Source organism: Crocodylus siamensis, chromosome 1 (assembly GCF_052110815.1).
Source record: "Crocodylus siamensis isolate JL-2025a chromosome 1, ASM5211081v1, whole genome shotgun sequence".
NCBI lineage: Eukaryota > Metazoa > Chordata > Crocodylia > Crocodylidae > Crocodylus > Crocodylus siamensis.
The window spans coordinates 363,243,755-363,262,060 of record NC_143395.1 but is presented as its reverse complement, the minus strand read 5'-3'; the positions used below and the strand labels follow the sequence as shown (position 1 = coordinate 363,262,060).

At 43.7% G+C, this 18,306-nt stretch overlaps 1 long non-coding RNA gene across 1 annotated transcript in view; it reads left to right on the top strand.

Annotated features, from left to right (window-relative positions):
* The window catches only part of LOC149874970 (uncharacterized), a 47,306-nt gene extending 29,738 nt beyond the window's left edge, over positions 1-17,568 (top strand). The window contains exon 3 of the long non-coding RNA XR_016439996.1: positions 15,452-17,568. This is a non-coding gene — a long non-coding RNA (uncharacterized LOC149874970). The remainder of the gene's footprint in view (positions 1-15,451) is intronic.
* Positions 17,569-18,306: the final 738 nt, after the last annotated feature.

Sequence of the window (18,306 nt, the reverse complement as noted above, 5' to 3'; positions counted from 1 at the left end):
TTGATTGGATGAGCAAAGGGAGATGGTTGCCTTAGAAGGGGCACATGATAGCACCCTGATCACTTTTATAACTTAGAAGGAAAAAATAATGGATCACATGGTACATATATGGATAGAAGGAGAAAAGAAGAGTGATGGGGGTTTGATAGCAGCCTTTAACTATCTGAAGGACTGTTCCAAAGATGAAACAAGACTGTTCTTAATGGCAGCAGATGACAGAACAAGGAGCAATGGTCTCAAGTTGTAGCAAGAGAGGTTTAGGTTGGATATTAGGAAAAACTCTCAGTAGGAGGGTGGTGAAGCACTAGAATTGGTTACCTAGAAAGGTAGTGGACTCTCCATCCTTGGAGGTTTTTAAGGCCCAGATCGACAAAGCCCTGGATGGAATGATCTAGTTGGGGATGGCCCTGGTTTGAGCAGGTAGTTGGACTAGATGACCTCCTGAGGTCCCTTCCAACCCTAACTTTCTATGATAGTTTTTGAAGTAATGGGGTCAAATTCAGCAGTAACATAAATAATGGCATAAATTACCTATTGGTAAGTTGATGTTGGTGCATGTAAGTGAAATGGTGTCACTTAAGAGCTTATACCATTTCCCAGGTGGACTGCCATGATGCATGCCCTACCCACTCAGTCCTGCTCCATGCGTGTCAAATCCTAGACACAAGGCAATGGGAACAGCCCTCAGCACATTCTCTCCCTTGTGCTGCTTTAAGGTTCTCTGTCTTGGGTGTGCTTATTGGCATGGACTCAGCCCTGCTTTGAGGCTTCTACATTACTCCATTCCAGGATTTGGTGCACTAGAGAAAGGAATGGCTGGCCAAGGAGCACTTTACCAAAGGGCTCTTGCGCATGGCCTGGAAATTGTAGGTAAGTCCTTACACACTGAGATGATCTGCTAAAATTTATATCTCTTTACACCATTCTATTGTTCTTGCATCAACCTTCCCTATCTCTTCCTGTTTAGCATATTCATCCATACCCAGAGGCCAAGTCTTAATCTGAATGGCATATTTGTTCAATGTGTGAGCTCTGCTAAATTACGTGTTGCCATAATCACTTAGACCATTAAGAAATAATGATTTTAACTTTCCCTGTGAGTACTTAAGTATTATTTACCCTCATTTTGCCTGTAATCAGTATTCAGCCTTTGATGGAGTCTGCCTAACATATTTCTTATCTAAATTTTAGCTATAATTCACACTCTTGAGTGCAGTGGGCTTCACTTGAAATTAAGTTTACCAGGATTTGATTTAACATTGTTGAAAACGAAGATCTAGAAACACTCAGAATTAGAATTACCCACAGAATGAAATTATTTTGATGTAGTATGCCCAGCTAGAAATTGCCTTGTAATAAAAATTTCAGTGGTTTGCAGCCTGCCTCTCACTGTAGTTATGTTACCCACTAATTGCTTAGTTCCCTGTGAAGCACAGGTTGTACTAGACCAACCTGTTTGCCTTTTCTAAAGTAACTAAGAACCCAATCCAATATCTTTTGAATCTCACACATTTTCTCAGCAGTTTCAGTGAACATGAGATTGGGTCCTCAGTTGGAAAATGATATATAGCACTGATTTACATTTCAACAAAACTTACTGAGTAGCTAGAAACTCTAAGGGCTAATACTGATTACGGTGTAACTCCCCTGATGTCTGTTGGCTTAGATGGAATTGTTCTGGATTTATATCAGTGTAACTGATATATTGTCTGGTCAACACAATGGATAAAGAACTGGCTTAAAGACCAGAAATAATGTTGTCAATGAATAATCAGTTATCAACACTGAGAACTGAACATGGAGAGTTTCAATATCTAGGGTTCAGTATTGGGATCAGTATTACTTAACATACACAATTTCAACTTTGTGTGTAAGTAGATGCAACCTATGTATACCACTGTGGAATGCAGATCCATATTCCTTAATAAGCTGGAGAAAAAAGTTAATTCAAGATTGATCTAACCTTAAAATGAAATAAAACTGGTATGGACTTTGTCAAGACATGCACTTGGAAAAGGTAAAATCTATATTTTCCTTTGCTCCCAAAGCTGTTTAAACATTTTACATTGGATAGAAAGCATACATAGTCCTGTGTGCAGAGACCTACTCCCAGACAAGTGTCCTACAGCTACAGAATCACCCCAAAACAACTTGGTAATTAAGGTACTCTTCTGGGAGGTTTAAGACTAAATTGAACCTCAGTGGGCATGTCGACATGTTCATTAATGTGCTTTAGGTAATGTGTATTAAATCTAGTACCTCCATTGTAAGGTACTAGAAAAATGTTCATTAGTCTATTTTAATGTACATTACTAAAGAGCACTTTTCTGTGATGCTTTAATGTGCATTAAAATAAACTAATGCGCATTAAAGTATACATTATGGGAGTTTTTACACATGCAAGCACCTTTGAAAAGCAGCCAGTGCTACATTGCTTGCAGTTGTATAAGCAGCAAAATGCACATAAGCGCTGAGAAAATGGCAGTGGTGCACATTTGAACTAAAATACATGGAAGGTGTTTTGGTTCAAAAATGCACCGCTGCCATTTTCTGAGCGCCAATGTACATTTCGCCACTTAGGCAACTGCACATGGCGCAGCCACATGGCACAGCCCAGTTCGCATCAGCTCAGCTGCAGAGCAGGCTCGATTAACTAAGTCTGCTCCAAAGCAGTGGATCTCCGACACATCATGGGACAAAAAGGTATGTGTATAAATTCCGATAGACACATCCAGTCTCCCATTTCCTGGACCAGTGCGCTAAGTACAAAGCTCTTGTACAAAAAGACACATCACCATTACCAATGTCTATAAGGAAAACAGTGACCCCGCTCAATGGTAGAAAGGATGACTTAGACTCTGGAGTCCGGGAGAGAGTTCTAGGCAATGAGAACTAGTCTCAGTTAGGCAGCTAAACCCTTGCCATAGGTGAGTTTTAAGATATACCCTATTTTTTCCATGTTAGCTATCTGAGAAGTCTTCCAGCTCTACATACTGGCTACTGTGACTCTCATCCTGAGGCACTGAATTCCTTGAATTGTGTAAGGACACTGGGCATTTACCCCAGGGCTGTAGAGCCTGAAATATAGATGAAATTCAAGGAATAAGCCAGCTCATTCTGACACTGACTTAGCTTAATATACATACAGAGCAGAGACTTCTTCAGCAGCTGAGGAAGGTAACTACAAAGCTAAGTTTTCTGAGAATAAAAGTGGGTTATCTATGCCTATAACATTTTTCTATGACTTTCTTGCATACTTAATATGTAGAATCTTATGCAAGTTCATAAACATTTAAAATTAGACTTTCATGGACTCATGCATAGGACATGCACGTAAGTGAAGTGTGAAAGGACTGTGTGCGCTCTGTGTTTAAAACTGTAGAAAAAAGAATGTTATTATTTGAGATATAATGTAAGATCACATTATTAAAGACTGTCCTGAATTTGCTGGAAGCCAGTAAAATAGGAATCTAGTTCTATCATGGAGAAGCACAAAGGAGATGAATAAGGTTTGCATGTGCTGTGTGTTACTTCTTAATGGGCTAAGTGATGGAGTGCTCATAAAGGATTTGTTCCATTATATTTAACAGACCTTGCCAGTAGGGCAATCATCATTGGACCACTTCAGAATAGTTTTTCTCAATACACACATTTTTATTTAGTTTTGCCTTTTTTACTAGTACAATACTTGTATTCTATATACATGGCCTTATATATATTATACTATATTCCTTAACATTTGTACAATATGGAAGTACTAATTGATTAAATGGATCTGGGTCAGTACCTCTCCAACAGTGGATAGTGGCCCTTGACAGAGGCAGAGAGAAGGTGGGGAGTCACAGAAAGCCATCTTTCATATGGTGTCAGATATCAATTTGCAAATTTATGAGCTACTGTCTGACATTATTGCTCAGTGTGTGGTTTCCATCTGCCCTGTCTGGGCATTTGTCGAGATTGCAGCTTTTGATTAAGTGCTGTGCTGTTTGTTGGACAGCATGTTCACACAGGGGGCTGTCCAAGATGTTCATCTTGTGAAGTCTTGTTTTGAATCATCCATATCCAGATCTCAGTCTGTTCAGCTTGATCCACATTTCTCTGTCAAGGTTGTGTCCACTGGGAACTTGTTTGGTGTTGGTATAAAATGCTGCAGGAATAGGTCTGACTTTTCCCAACAGTCAGCCAACTCTGTTGCTCCCCATAGGTTTGGTTTGACATCTACAGTCTCTTCCAGGAGCTTCTGGGCTTCATGTATGAAGTTTATGACTTTTAAGCCTCTTAAACCTCCATCTATTCAGGTCTTCAGTTAACAGTTGATGGAGCAGGTGATTTTCATCTTTGCCTCAATTGCAAGTAATAAGGTTTCATAGTTTCTAGGGTCGGAAGGGACCTGAGTAGATCATCTAGTCCGACCCCCTGCCATGGCAGGAAAGAATACTGGGGTCAAACGACCCCAGCAAGGTGTTCATCTAACCTCCTCTTAAACACCCCCAGGGTAGGAGTCTGCACCACTTCTCCTGGAAGCTGGTTCCAGACCCTAGCCGCCCTGACTGTGAAGTAGCGCCTCCTGATATCTAACCTAAACCTACCCTCTGCCAGCTTGTGACCGTTATTCCTGGTCACTCCTGGTGGTGCTCGGGGGAACAGTGACTCCCCCAATGCCTGCTGATCCCCCCTGACTAGTTTATAACTGGCCACAAGATCCCCCCTTGGCCTTCTCGTTTGGAGACTGAACAGGTTCAGGTCCCGTAGCCTCTCCTCATAGGGCCTGCCCTGTTGTCCCCTGATCATATGAGTGGCCCTCCTCTGGACCCTCTCCATGCTGTCCACATCCCTCTTGAAGTGTGGCACCCAGAACTGGACACAATACTCCAGCTGCGGCCTGACCAGTGCCGCATAGAGGGGGAGTATCACCTCCTTGGACCTGCTCGAGATGCATCTGTGGCCTAACTGCCTCTCCACACTGCCAGCCCATGTTCATCTTGGAGTCAATGATGACCCCAAGATCCTTTTCCGCCTCTGTGCTGACAAGAGGGGAGTTCCCTAACCTGTAGGTATGGTGCTGGTTGTTCCTCCCGAGGTGCATCACCTTGCACTTGTCTGTGTTGAAGGTTAAGGTCTGTCTTCTTATTTCACTTGGTCTAATGCCCAAGAGTACAGAGAACAACACAGAAATGATCAGACCTCTGACTCATGAACAACTTCAGTCACCCAATCAACCTTAATTTAACCGCTCCCATCTTTGACAAGAAGTGCGATACAGCTATTAAAATGATCAAGTCTAGCAAGGTTGCTGGAGCAAATAAGATATTCCCAGAATTTGTTACCAAATTCAGAACTAGAATGAAAAATGGGTTCAGAAATTCACGTATACATGTTTAGAAAGTAACAGACTTCCAAAAATTTGGAGAAAAGCAGGCAACATTGGTATCCTGAAATCCAGTAAGGCACCAGAGGATCAACTCACTACTCTGCATTACATACAAACTCATGGAGCATAGAATCCTGAATAGACTAGAGAACATCATTGATCCCCAGCTCCCAAAAGAACAAGATGTCTTTCAGAATAAGTGTTGTACCACTGACCAAGTTACGTTACTTACATCTGACATAGAAAAAGGATTTGAAATGAGGCAGAAAACAGGTGTGGTCTTTATCAGCCTTACAGCCACCTATGACACTGTCTGGGACCTAGTACAAACTGCCTCAAATATAAACTGCACTCTGCAGCACCTGTACTTTTCAATGTGTGTACCTCCACATGACTTGCCACATACAACATCTAAGCGATACATGTACACTGACAATGTCACCATAATACCCCAAGGTACTGACACAGAAGAACTGGAAAAGATACTGAGTACAGGCAGTCCTCGGACTTAAGACACAATTGGTTCCTGAAAACCGCCTCTTAAGTTGAAATATCCTAACTCGGAACCAATCTTCTCATAAGAAACAATGTTATAAATGGGGGATTGGTTCCTGAACCAAGGCATGATACCCTATTTTCACCAAAAATACCCCAGAATTTTGTACTCAGTCAATTATAGATGAGTAATATAGCTACATTAATGTATTTATATTGTAAATAGCAATCATATTGATTTGGAAGGACTTCTTTGGAGGTGACTTTGCTGGACTTTTTGAAGGGTTCTTGGCTGGAGTCTTCTCAGGAGTCTTGCCTGCAGGCTTTTCTGGAGTCTTCTCTGCTTTTTTAAAGAAAGTGTCCAAGGAAGTTTGGACAGATGTTCTTCAGGAAGATGAGCGATGCAGCAAACTTGTTTGCTGGTGTGGCGTCGCATTGGATTAAGCGTTGTAAAGTTGAAACTGGCATTGTAAAGTTGAAACAGGGTGTCAATTTATAAATGTTGTAAGTGCAAAACGTTGTAACTCGAAACATTGTAAGTCAAGGACTGCCTGTACTGACATGGAACTCATCAGTGACTATCTCCACAAGCGATACCTAAAGTTGAGCATCAGTAAATCAGTATCATTACTCTTCCACCTGGACAACTGTGAAGCCAAGAGCATATTGAATATCATAGTGGGTAACCACATCCTTCCCCACGTTCATACCCCAGCAAACCTAGGCATCACATTAGACCATTTCCTCACCTATAAACATCACATTCAGAAGGTCAGCAGTAAAGTTTTTGCACCAGTAGCTGCCTTAAGATGTTTAACAAACATGACATGGGGTGCCAACTTCAAAGTGCTCATAACCACTGCACTTGCAATGGCATATGCCTCAGCAGAATATTGTGCTCCTGTATGGTCCAGAAGTTGTCGCCCTAAAAAACTCAACACTGTACTTAACAGTGTGCTGAGACTTATAACAGGCTGTACAACTTAAACACACACAGAAGCACCCCCTGTACTCCTGAGCATTAGAACAAGTGATATAAGAAAACAGACCCTGTAATAGTCTAAAGCAAAGAAAATGTTGCTTCCTCAGTTACCACGTTTACCAGTCTAGGCCAAGTGTTACATTTCAAGCTGTTAAAACATATATACAAATAAATTATATGGACTTGTAATTAGCAATATATATATATATATATATATATATTTATACACACACACACTATTACACATACTGCATGCCATCTCCATTAGTAAGTATGAAGCCTCACTGCATTAGGTGAAATTGTTCAGAGAGGGAGTTGGGTGAGAGAACCAAGTTCAATGATGTGTGCATGTGGGTGAGCCACTGCCTGCCAGATAGGCTTACATGCAGCATTACCCTTCAGGCCATTACAGTACCAAACATTTTAGCAGGGCATAGCTGTGTTGGGTTTGTTCTGGGCTTTCGGTATATAGAGATAGAGATAGATGTATAGAAATAGAGATAGAGATATAGGATTCTCGGTAAATCTTGCCTGTTGTGAGAAATGCCTCACAGCCACAGATAATAGAGGCATGCTTGAAGCAATCTGAGTTGTGGAACCACTTCCAGATTTTCCAACTTCGTGAGAACATGCGAATATGTAAGGGAGGTTCTTATCCATGAAGTGCAAAATACGCTCAACGGCTTTTGGATCTGGGAAATAGCCAAGTTCCAAATATTGACAAAATTATTACCCTACCTCCTGAGTTCTCCATGCCTCTGGATCTCTCAGAAATGATAGAATGGACATTTCCAAATCTATTGGATAATTATCAAAATCCAGGATGGATGTCTGAAAGAGCTATTTTGGTATCACATTACTCCGTTGTACAGGAGATCAACAGTGCTATCGTGGGAAAATTTCCAGGCCAAGAATGGATTTGTACAAGTGCAGATGCTCTTTCAGAGGATGAAAGTGTTATGGCTATGTCAGCTGAATACGTGGATTCCTTGAAGGTCTCAGGTTTGCCTCCACATCAGCTCCACCTTAAGCCTGGGTTGCTCATCATGCTTCTGTGAAACCTTGCCCCTAAGGACGGTCTGTGCAATGGAACATGGGTATTGGTGCAATCCGTCATCAACAGCAGACTACCTGAGGCAAAAATTGTTGGATCAGAAAAAACAGTACTAATTCCTTGGACAGCACTGAGCCATTTGACGACACATTTCCATTCACATGGACACGTTGACAGTTCCCTGTGCAGGTGGCATTCAGTATGACCATCAATAAAGCCCAGGGGCAAACATTAAAAAGAGTAGGAGTGTTCCTTCGGGATCCTGTCTTCAGCCATGGACACTATATGTGGCAGTTTCCAGAATCTCCCACCCAGAAAACATCCGATTTGCAGGGACTGCTGACTTGAGTAACAAAACCAGGAATGTTGTATATATAGAAGTGTTGTAAAGCTCTTACAGTAAGAAAGTGTAATATGTTTCAGGATTTTGTGTATGCAGAAGTATTGTGAAGCTGCTGAAGTGCAATAAAATGTGATCTCAAGCAAAAATTGGATCATTGGATTTTCGTGCATGCACTGCTGTAGCAAAACCACCAGTTTTTCTTTTTAAAATGCATTCCCTCCCTTCCTCAACCATTTCTGATTTTTTCTTTCCCTCTCTATTCCCTATAGATAAGTATAAGTGAGCTAAGCCATAGGATAAGCTTCAGCATTTTATTTTGGTAGCAAGTTGTATTTCTTTTGTTTTTCTCCTTCTTTATATTGTATAATTATTATGTTTATGTTGATTTTTACTGTTCTATATTACTGTTTTACTAGTACTATATGATTTAGGCTTACATATATAAGTTAGCATAAGTCATGTCAAGTTTCCATTTTGTTTGCCAAGTCTCCATCCTGTCCCCAGGCCCGGTTGTGTAACCCGTGCCTCACACCTACCTCTCCTATGTAACTTAGTTCCTGAATGAATGGGGATGAATGAGGATGCTTGAGAGACAATGGCAATAGGTCTAAAAATAGCTCCCTCTGAATAACTGAACCATCAACACCAATACCTGGACCAAAAACCCAGCCCTTAGAACCACCCATCAGCATTAAAGAAACAAACGATGAGGCAACCCATCATTGTGCCAGGCTACACATGCTCAGTAGAACACCTGGAGTCCTCTGGGACAGAACTGATGTTGCCTGGACAGGCCCTCCCCATAGGAGATCAGAGGTAGTCTGCCCCATAAAAAAGGGTAGTGAAGACTGACTCCTTGGGACACCCTCTCCATCTGGACCAGCACTATGCCACACCATCTATCCACCCAAAGGCCCTGCCGGCACCCCCGCTCTGGACGACACCTACTGGACAAGGACCCTTTTCTAGCCTGGATAGGTAGCTATCATCTCTTACCCCCTCTTCAACCAAGGACTTGGACTCTGCTTCTCTTCCTCACCTGGATTCCAACCCTTCCACTGAGTCTCTTTCTCCTGCTGCCATTGTGAGTGTGTGTGTGTGTGTGTGTGTGTGTGTGTGTGTGTGAACCAATAATTTCATGGGGCTGTGTAGTGTAGAGGGCCCCCAGGGAAATTGGCTTTGTGGTCGGACCCAGAGGGTTGTGATTGATGGCAGTCACTCATCATGGTGCCCTGTGACCAGTGGGGTCCCTCAAGGCTCTGTCCTGGGACCCATACTGTTCAACAGCTTCATTAACGATGTGGACATTGGAGTCAGGAGTGGACTGGCCAAGTTCGCCGATGACACCAAACTTTGGGGCAAAGCATCCACGCCAGAAGATAGGCGGGTGATCCAGGCTGACCTGGACAAGCTCAGCAAATGGGCAGACGAGAACCTCATGGTGTTTAACACCGATAAATGCAAGGTTCTCCACCTTGGGAGGAAAAACCTGCAGCACCCTTATAGGCTCGGCAGTGCTACGTTGGTTAGCACTACAGAAGAAAGAGACTTGGGGGTCATCATTGACCACAAGATGAACATGAGCCTGCAATGCGATGCTGCGGCTAGTAAAGCAACCAAAATGCTGGCGTGCATCCATAGATGCTTCTCGAGCAAATCCCGGGACGTCATTCTCCCCTTGTACTCGGCCTTGGTGAGGCCACAGCTGGAGTACTGCGTCCAGTTTTGGGCTCCACAATTCAAAAAGGATGTGGAGAAGCTTGAGAGAGTCCAGAGGAGAGCCACGCGCATGATCAGAGGTCAGGAAAACAGATCTTACGATGACAGGCTGAGAGCCATGGGACTCTTTAGCCTGGAAAAGCGCAGGCTCAGGGGTGATCGGATGGCCACCTATAAGTTTATCAGGGGTGAACACCAGGATCTGGGGGAACGTCTGTTCACCAGAGCGCCCCAAGGGATGACGAGGTCGAACGGTCACAAACTCCTGCAAGACCGTTTCAGGCTGGACATAAGGAAGAATTTCTTTACTGTCCGAGCCCCCAAGGTCTGGAACAGTCTGCCAGCGGAGGTGGTTCAAGCACCTACATTGAACACCTTCAAGAGTAAATTGGATGCTTATCTTGCTGGGATCCTATGACCCCAGCTGACTTCCTGCCCTTTGGACAGGGGGCTGGACTCGATGATCTCCCGAGGTCCCTTCCAGCCCTAATGTCTATGAAATCTATGAAATCTATGAAACTTGTTATGTTGAAACCCTGAGTTGGGTTTTTGTCCATTTTCTGACTGTTTCCTCCTTGCCACCACTTATCTGCACCCCCAGTCTCTCAGCTGTCAGCCTTCCAGCCCCAAGCTCCCAGGTTTCTGCCTCTCTCTCTCCTTCCTGGCTGTCTCCTCCTTGCCACCACTTATCTGCCCTCCCCACCCCAATATCTTAGATGTCTGCCTCAGTTTCCAGCCCCAATCTACCTTAAGTAATCCCAAGCCTTAGTTCCTCAGCCAGCTTCTCTCTAGTCCACCAGTTTTAATCTCAGTTCTGGCAACTTTCACTCCCTACACTTTAACTCCCTCTCTCTCACCTTAACCTTCCCCCAAGTATCCCAGGTACCCCAAGCACACACATATATACTGTGCCATCCAAGTCAGGAACTTACCTATGTGTAGGTAGGTTGTTAAACTGGTGTGTGTGTGTGTGTGTGTGTGTGTGTGTGTGTGTGTATATATCTATTAGTGGCAGGATGACTTAGGGGTGCCGTGACCTCCCCTAGCGCCCCTACCTACCGTGCCAAATCGGGTCTTGAATGCACCCTCTATCTCACCTGCCATGTCTTGCTGGTAAATATCATTAATGGGAGGCTGCCTTGTTGCCTTCCTTGGCATGGTGCCTTGCTGTACCGGGGCTCTGTCCAATTGCCTGCCTGCGCCCTCACGGGCGCCCCCTCGCTTCCCTCACTGCACCGGGACCTGTCTCCCATGCTCTTGCCCGCACCGGGTCCTGTCTCCTGTGGCTCTCGTAGCCCGCACCAGGACCTTGCCCTTAGACCGTTGCCCTCCCTGGGCTGGCCTCTATACCGTCACCCCCAACCGGGGCCTGTGCCTCGCACTCTCACCCCCAACCGGGGCTCAGGCGGCCTCAGCCTTACCTGGCCCCCCAGACCCCTTCCTCGGGTCCTATGCCCACTGGGCTTCTCCCTATTGGGGCTCAGGCAGCCACAGCCTTACCTGGCCCCCAGACCCTTTTTCCCGGGTCTTATACCCCACTGGGGCTTCTTGTGTGCGCCCACACTGAGTTCCTCCCAATGCCGCCCACACTGGGGGCAGGGTTGGGACACCCCAAAACGCAGCGCCACCCTCCGATGCTAGGAACCCCCCCCCACTACTGGGGAGCTCATATGAGGCCTCCTCCACCCCTACAGCCTTGCCCGGTCCTCCGGTGTAACACAATAACCAAAACAGAAAACACTAAGCCCCTGGTTATAACATAAATCCTAAGCCAACCTGGCTATCCTTCGTCCGCATCCCTGTCAGGGTTCTCTCCACCCTGTATCATCGTGCCAACACTGTTCAAGCCATCCGGCTTCCTCACTATGCCTGCCCTGCTTGCTCCAGCAGGGCTCCTGCTTCTTAGGCAGCCAGAGGGGAACAGACTCTGGCCTCGGCCTCGCTGTTTATGAAGGCCAGGCCCTGCCCCCTTCTGGTCAGCTGACCCAACTGGTTGTCTTAGCAACCCACACCTGTGCTGCCCTGGTGAGTGGCAGCTGAGCCCATATTATTGTTACCAGTAGCAGGCACCCTAGTGATATATATATATATGTCATTGTGTGTATGATATATGAATTAGTGATCTGTGTATGTGTACTAGTGTGCAGGTATGGACAATTGATTTTTGTCTAACTTTTGGGGATAGTGTATGTGCTTGAATTGGTGATAGGTATGCATATGCCTAGGCTAGTTTGGATGTGTATGTTCCTGAGTTGGTAGAGAGAGAGAGAGAGAGAGAGTATGTGTGTGTGTATGTACATCCAATTGATTTTTGAGTGTATGCATATGCAATTGTATACCACACCCTCCTGTCTAACAGCACAATATTGAGATCCTGCAGCACTGGACATCTCGTGTGCATGTGTGTATGTATGTGTGTGTGTGTGTGTGTGTGTGTATGTATTTACGTATGTGTGTGTGTGTGTATATATATATAACTCTTATTTTAATAGTAAATATTATGTAGTAACATATTTTTTACTTTGGGTAGGTAAGGGGGTTATCAACTTGAAAAGGCTGAGAAACACAGGTCTGTACTAACCACAAGATGGGTTGAATACACCTGAAGACCATGAAAGTTTAGAGTAGGAGTTAACTTAGGTCCATTTCTACTCTCCACTTTTGAGTGGTAGATGTTTTACTTTGTAGTTAGGATGCTAGGGTAGAGGTGATTTTCGAAACAGAGGATTCCTTCATATCTCCTAGCATTCCCCATTCTTTATGCCTTTTGTACTCAGGTTTTCCATCACAACATCCATCATTCTACCTGGGGAGCTACTAATAGAGTCCTGTTTCCACTTCGGCACCTATTGAGTGGTACTCCAATGCCTCTAGTTGTTGAGCACCCTGCACAAGAAGTGAGGGTCCTGTCCAGCAAATCAAACCAGAATGAACTGATAAAAAGCAATATTGTGGCCCACTGCATCAGCCCCTTCCTTTGGTTTTGTTCCAGACTCTGATTAAAGCTTCAAGCATCTGTGATGACACCCAGACACTGTAGTGTTAAACCAGCCAGCATGAACCTATTCCTTTTTCTCTTTAAAATAGCTTCATGGAGATAGAATGTTACATAAATAAGAAAACAGTATAAACAATGACTTTATGGAGTCTTGCACCCAGGGCTGTATGTTTTATAAAGAGCCTTTTTAGTCAGTGCCAAGTCAGGATTAATAAGCATGGTTACAAAATTCTGTTAATCTTTATGTACAACATGATGAACAGTTGGACAGTGCTAAATGCACTGACTTTTGTCATACTTAATGAAAGTTATTGTTATGAGCTTAATGTTTCCTTAATTTTCAAAGCTGTGCACATCAGTTTAGCTTCATGGCCCAGTACCACTCTTACTGAAATCAATGGGAGTTTTGTCATTGATTTTGGTAGAAACAACACCAGACCTATAAAGTCAGCAGGAGTTGTGCAGCTAATATGATGTTCTCCTCTTTGAAAACATACTCCTTTGTGGAAATAAATCAAAGAGTTCCAACTTTGAATTTGGTATGATTTTAGTACTGAAATAACTGTCCTGAAGCATACACATTCTGTACCTACCCACTGCCAGTCAATATAGCAGAGATTTCAAAACTTTTGGCAGAGAGTAGATGTTTGGTCAGGAGTATTTTCAGCCATCCGCTCTTTCAGGGTACATCTATATTGCTACTTAGCAATATACCTGCCACATACCTGCCAATCATCTACACTGAAACGAAAGCTCATCCCATTTCAGCCCAAGCCCAGAAGTTCTGCCTCAGAATCTGAGTTAGCCCACCCTTCCCAACACCATGTTTGAAACTTGCATGCAAGTCTACCAGCAGCAATCCCACAACCTCCTCTTCCTGACTTTCAGCACTTCTGCATCCCACTTTCTGTCTCTACAGCCTGTTAATTAAAGCCAAGCACAAAAGGAGAGACAAATAGTTTGCAGACTGATTCCTAGAAAGTCTGTGCTCAAGGAACAAGATGCCCAACGTGCACTGGCTGCAAGGTAAGATACAGATGAGGAGGGACAAATCACCTGCTTGAGCTGGTTGTGATTCACCCTCAGGTCAATGCTAAACGTCAGTGTAGATATATACATAAACTACAGCCAGTTCCTGGTTCCACTGAAACCAAAGGCAAAGTCTAATTAACTTCAGTGAAATAAGGCATTGGCTATCACTATATGAAATGTTAGTAGCGCTTACACTTCTGCATCCAAAAGTAGGTTGTGTCATTCTTTTTGATGAAATATTCCTTAATTTCCTTCTTTCCTCTGTTTGGAACTGTAAAGAGAATATACTTTTCATAAAGAGATTATAGAAAAAGATAGCTTCTGATATAATTTTGTAAAGTCTGAACCTGAAATTGCCTTTTGTTTACTAAGTTTCACACTACAAATCTTCATATCCTGTAGTTGACAGCAATATTTTTTTTAAGATCTGACATGAAAACTATCAGCCAGACATCAGAAAAAATATGTATTGTTAAATCTAGTCCAACCTATGTGAAAATTCAAGCTGAGATGGTCAACAAGAAAGAACAGCCCTATTCCAAGTCTAGTGTTTGGTATACAGGCAGAAAGTCTTAAAACTAAGCAGAAAATAAGCTGAGAATTTAAAAGAAAAATATTGACAAAAACTTCTTTTTCCTCTCCCAAAAGACTCCAATATCTAGTGTATATTGATTTGGTTTCATTTTGTGGTTTCTATCTACTATCTGCTATGTTATATCCCATGGTAAAATCATGGCACTATTGCCATCAGTAGAAAAACTCCTACTGATTTCAGTGAAGTCAAGATATAATCCAAGAAATTTATACTGTGATATTTTTAAGCACCAATATTTGTATAATTTTTTTTTCAAAATACCTTGGGATGTATTGTTTTTCAGTAACTCACAATAATGAATAAGAATATAGACACTGCAGTATAAGTGATGGCTATTATTAGCTATGCTGTACAACAGTTCAAGGATAAAAAGCATTATAGAAGCGTTACAGGGGTATAGGTTGTAGCCATGTTTGTCTAAGGACATAGGCAGACAAGGTTCTTTGGGTAAATCTGATATCTTTCATTAGACTAATTCAAATAGTTGGAAAAATTCTTTGCAAGCTTTTGGGTACAAACACCCTTCGTCAGGCTGAGGAAGCATCTGCAGGAAAAGAATAGACCAACTGCAGATGCTTCTTCAGTTTGACAAAGGGTATTTGTACCTGAAAACTTGCAAAGAAGAATTTTTCCAACTGTTTGAGTTGGTCTAATAAAAGATATCAGATAGACCAGGTTCTTTTGGTAAGTCATAGAAGTGTGGTATTATTAGTCAGTTGTACAAAGGGTCCCTTATTAATGGAATGGGCCACAGTCCTGGTGTCTCTACCAGATGCTTAGCATTGTCAGGTAATGTTTAGATGCTGATGTTTGAGGCGTTCGGATTATCCAGATAAAATCTCTGTGCTCTCTTTGTCCACAGGAACCCATTCCTCATTGCCTGTCTACAGCAGGGACCCTGCAAGACAAAGTGGCTAAGCTGGACACAGGAGGCAGAGGAGCAAGTGCCATCTATAGCATGTTCCCATGAAAACTGGACATCCAAGCATAAATTAATTGCCTTCACAGAATTAAGTGATGCTCCATTCCTGCTCCCACCCAAAAGATACAATCTGGCACAGGACCTTGATTTTTGCTGGAGCTATGGTACAAGGGGAGAGGAAAAGGATGGGAAAAACTGCTGTGTAGAGGGCCTATGATCTGTGGTATTCCCATAGATACTATGGGAGCAAATGCCTTATGCTTTTTCATCCTTCCACCTTCCTTCTCCAGTGAAAGGACTAAAAATCTATGTAGAATGCAGGGAATTTAAAATATAGTGCAAGCCAGTTAGTTAGCCTGCAGACAAGCCATTTAAATCATACATATGGCATTAGCCATTTGCTAAATCCCACATTACTTTCAATATTAAAGGTACTGCTGGAGTAGATTTAAGCCTGCCTACTGTTTCCTATGGCAACACCCTGGTATCAGGAGTTCAGACCTCATTGAAGTTGGTTGGATTGTGACTTTCAGTGCTTTGAACCTAATAGCAGCCTTGAAATTGGTATGACCCAGAGCATAGCACACAAGGCCATTTTGGTCGGCACACCACAGCTGGCCCAGGCTCTGGGCAGCTGTCAACAGAGTCCAGGCTGCTCACAACAGGTGGGCAGGAAGCTACCAGCCCTGCTGCAGGCAGCCCAGGCTCCATGGCTGGTAACAGCTGCCCAGAGCCTGAGCCAGCTGCAAAAGGGTGGCTGCAAACAGCTGCAGTGGACTCCGAAGCCCTTGGCCAGGTTCTGTGGTGGCAGTGGCTGCATGCATGCCTCTAGGTGGATGGTGGGAGAGAGGCTGGAGTTGCACTGCCCCAGGCCCCTGCTCTCCATCAGCCCAGATGTGCATGTTCAGAGCCTGCAGCCTGGTGCAGCTGTTTGCAGCCTCCTGGCTGCAACCAACCCAGGCTCTGGGCAGCTGGAAACAGCTACACCAGGCTCCTGAGCCCCTCACTGGCTCCATGCTGGCAGCTATTGCATGTATGCCTTGGGGTGCAGGGTAGGGAAGGGGCCAGAGCAGTGCAACCCTGGACCCTCCCCCGCCATCCACCTAGAGGTGCACGTGCAGCCACCACCAGCAAGGATGATTGGGTCCCTCATGTCTCCTCCATGGTCTGCTGCTGGCATGGGTCAGGGTTGGGGTGGTTTTGGCACTCTGGCCAAAAACATTGGTGACCCGTGACCGAGTCAGTTTTATGGCTGGTAACAGCACAGCACTGCCAACAGTAGAGATGGGCCAGGAGCATTAACCATCTACGCCACATGTTGAGTAATGTTTTGATTGCCAAATGAGCCCTCTATATGCAGATTGTTATAGAATCGCCCACATGCATGGCTGGAGCATATGGCATACTATTATGAATAAATATGCACTCATTTGTTGATTGTGAGTTTCACAGCTGATATGTGGCTTTCTAAAATAAAAAATTGTAGGACATTATATATATGTGTGTGTATACACACATACTAACAATACAACCATGAGCTCCCTGTGGTACTAAAAGAGGCTTAAAAGTCAGATTTCTGTTGAGATAGGTCTATGTTTACGTCTACAAGTTTTGGCACAAACCAACAAAAGACTAGTAAAAGTAACCCTCTGAAATTACTCATTGTTAACTTTACAATCTGCTCTGGCTTATTTAAGCAAATGACTGTAAAAATACAGAGAAAAACAACAATTATAGCAATATAGACAATAGCAATCAGGCTGTGAACAGAAGCAACAACAAGTTCATATTATTAGGCAAGATTCTGTGTGATCTGGTTGTGGAGGATGGATGTTTCTGATTCTTGCCCTGACCTTTCTCACACTTAGTGGACACTGTTTAGTTTTCTAACATGATAAAATAACAAATTATGTAAGGTTCATGGCAACACTGATCAGCTGAGACAGAAAGCATTTAAACTGAGTTTTCACAAGCAGTTTGGGAACAGATGCAAACTGTCTGCAATGTTAAATGAAACATGTGCTGGTCCAAATTGCAGTCTACAGCTAGGATCCATTCTTTTCTACAGGTATCACACACATCTAATTAAGATTGATCATTCAGTTTTATTGAAAATATTTGATACACATTTTTCACTGAATAAATATCATTTTTACAACCTAAACTGTTTTTATGAGGATTTCCAAGTGTGTTTCCTAATTCCAAGGGAGATTAATTGAGTTAAATTTAAAAGCATAACTTGACTCATTGCATGTTTGAAGATCAGGGAAAGTGTCAGTCTCTTACTAAATGGGGGAGGCAACCTAGTGACAGATGATGTGGAAAAAGCTGAAGTACTCAATGACTTTTTCACCTCAAGACTTCACAGGCAAGGTCGGCTCCAAGACTACTGCACCTGGCAGCACAGTTTGGGGAGGAGGTGAACAGCCAACTGTGGTGAAAGAACAGGTTAGGGACTCTCTAGAAAAGCTGGACCAGTGGCATACCATGGGTCTCAGGTGCCTGCATTTGCGTCCCCCCCCATGGGACAATGCAAGCAGGGTGCAGAGTCCCTTCTACCGCCCCACAGCACTTCCACGGGCAAAAAGACACCACAGCACACCGGACATCATGGGGCCAGCAGCCAGAATTTCTGGCCATAACAGGTAAACAAATGCTCAACATGCCAGGCGGGTGTGTGGGACACTCACCAAACGTGGGAGGCCCTGTGGCCTCTTGGCCCGGCCAGTGCCCAGAGGCAATGGCCCCCTCCTGCCTCCCATTCTCCCTGTCACTATGCTACTGAACTGGACATA